The sequence below is a fragment of the Mirounga angustirostris genome, unplaced genomic scaffold, assembly GCF_029215605.1.
Source record: "Mirounga angustirostris isolate CCGP_5_RB_7025 unplaced genomic scaffold, mMirAng1.0.hap1 SCAF_12, whole genome shotgun sequence".
In the NCBI taxonomy this organism is placed as follows: domain Eukaryota; kingdom Metazoa; phylum Chordata; class Mammalia; order Carnivora; family Phocidae; genus Mirounga; species Mirounga angustirostris.
In genome coordinates this window covers 49,028,130-49,030,537 of record NW_026991720.1, presented here as the reverse complement: position 1 = coordinate 49,030,537, position 2,408 = coordinate 49,028,130, and the positions used below count along the sequence as shown (strand labels likewise).

The window sequence follows — 2,408 nt, the reverse complement described above, 5'->3', positions numbered from 1 at the left end:
GTTGTCAGCGGCGCCCGGAGTGTGGCAGAGCCTGATATTCAAATCGACCTGCCCGCCTCGCCCAGCCTCCCGCCCCCGCCCCCGCCCCCTGCCGCAGGCCGGCCCGCGAATCCCCGGATGAGCGCGCGCCGCCCGCCCCCTCCCGCCGGCCGCCGGCGCTTTGTCTGCCCGCCCGCCCCCGCCCCCCGCCCGGCGGCCCGCAGCCCCGCAGCCCCGCAGCCCCGCAGCGCCGCAGCCCTGCGCCTCGCGCGCCCCCCGCCCCCGGCCCGGCCCGCGGCCCCCGCCTTCGCCCTCTTCCCTTTCTTTCCCCGCGCCTTTGTCTCCGCCTCGCTCCCCTTTGTGTCCCTGGGAAGACTCGGCCTCGGATACCAGCGACCCCGCCCGGCCGGCTGTCGGTGACCCCACAGGCCCCCGGGACGCACGGCCCGCTGCCCTGCGGACAGCACGTTTGGGGAAGAAGTTAGTGGCAGTGAGGCCGCCACCCTCACACTTGGCACCTTGCCCGCTCCCTTTTCCTTCCCCCCGCAGCTCCCCCTGTCCCCTTCACCTCCAAGAAGGAGGCCCTACTGCTGGCACTATCACTTTGGCCTAAAGTAGTTTTTCTCCCCTTTCCGAAAATGCATATTTGCGGAGCATAGCCGCCCGCTCTGGCTGCTAAGAAGAGGCTGATCAGCGGGTGCAGCGGCGCTGGTAAGGAAATGAGGTGGAGAGAGAGACACACACGCTGGCTCTGAGATAGGTCGTTGCCGGCGAACATTGAAGCTACTGGGATTCATTTTCCTGGGCCTCTGTCGCTGTGCGTGCACCGGGGCAGCCACTGGCCGCATGTGGCTGTCGAGCACTTGGAAATGTGGCTAGGCTAGATCGAGATGTGCCGTCGGGGCAAAATACAGTCTCTATGAGAAAAAAGAATGTAAACTCCCAATTATTTAAAAATACTGCTTGGATATTGAAAAGATAGTATTTTGGGTGAAGTAAAATATATTATTAAAATCTGTTAATTCTGTTTCTTTTGACCTTTTCAAAAAGTGTGACTACAAAGAACATGTAAAATGACATTTGTGGCTCACATTGTGTTCCTGTTGGACAGTGCTGGTCTAGAACCTTAAGCCCCAAGGAGCTTTCCTCTAGCCATGTCTTCTCACCTGCCTGCAGGTGCTTTGGAACAGGGCAGGGACAGAGGGCAGTATCGGACGCCCAGGAAAACAATTAGAAAATCGTCGGGATTATTACTGAAACACCGAGGAGCAGCAGAGGCTTAGATTGCGTGAACTCGCTGTCCCGCTCCCTTCGTTCACTGTAAGGAGAGCCCCGCACTCCCACCGCAGTCATGCCACAATTCCAGGGCCCAGCCGTCTGTGTGTGAAGTTGGGCCTCTAGGAGTGGTTTGTGCCTTTTAGGAGTTATTTGTCGCACACTAAACTTGCTGACATGCCGTTTAGAAGAGTGAATACTGTGTATGCACTGTAACTACTATTTCATAAGGATTTTTGGTGTACATTGTTCCTCAGCATGGCAGGCTGCAGAGTAAGGGCTCCCCGAGTATGCATTGACACGATGCGCTGCAAATGATCCAGGCATGGGGGCGTCCCCAAGTGTGCCCTGACTCCACGCTCGGCCGTGGCTCCTACAGGGCTTTTATGGCGCAGCTTGCCAATGATCCGTGCATTAAAGACTCCCCAAGTACACATTGGCACGACAGACTGGAGTTGTTTGGGTCTACCATGGCAATGATCCGGGGATAATGGCGGTGTCTTACGCACTTTCATTGAGGTTGGAGTGCTCCTGGTCCTAACGGCAGAACCGGAACTGCCCCAGTTAAGTCCCATTGGGACTCCTGGTGCAGAGTGCATGGGTCTTTGACCTCCTGCATCATGACGCTGGCACTGCTAACACTTGTTGATGTTTTCACTGACGCGATTGAGTTAGCTTTTTTTTTTTTTCTTTTTCAAACGTACTTTTGTAATTCAATTCCTGGATTGGCTGGGGGGAGTCCATGTACTGATGGTTTCATCTGGTTAATAATAAGCTGAAGACCTCGGAAAGGTCATATTTAAAGTGTAAAAGAGGTTTAGAGAGAGTAAGTTTGGGAGATGCATATGACTTTCAGAGTTAATATGGAATAAATAACTTCAGTCCTGAGAAAAATCTAGTTGGCTAAACTGAAATAGATAAAACAAGAAGGTGGTAAAAAGATGGAAGACACTTCTAGAAATCATAAAAATCATATATTTTATAGTAAAGTAATTCAAACACTGCCAGAGTATGAACTAAAAAAATAAAATTCTCTGGTTTCTTTCTGACTTCTATACCAGCCATTGTTACAACCTCTGTTAATATTTTGGGTATATCCTTTTAGTAATTTGTATACATATACAAATATATGTATCGTTTGTTTGTTTACACAA

The 2,408-nt window shown here is 52.2% G+C and overlaps 1 long non-coding RNA gene across 27 annotated transcripts in view; it reads left to right on the top strand.

The window, feature by feature from the left end:
• The first annotated feature begins 146 nt into the window (after positions 1-146).
• LOC123835466 (uncharacterized) overlaps positions 147-2,408 on the top strand; it is a 138,653-nt gene continuing 136,391 nt past the window's right edge. For 18 of the 27 annotated variants that reach the window (XR_010406488.1, XR_010406481.1, XR_010406474.1 and 15 more), the window contains exon 1: positions 147-690. This is a non-coding gene — a long non-coding RNA (uncharacterized LOC123835466). The remainder of the gene's footprint in view (positions 691-2,408) is intronic. The other 9 variants (XR_010406486.1, XR_010406483.1, XR_010406485.1 and 6 more) reach the window with 3 other exon arrangements.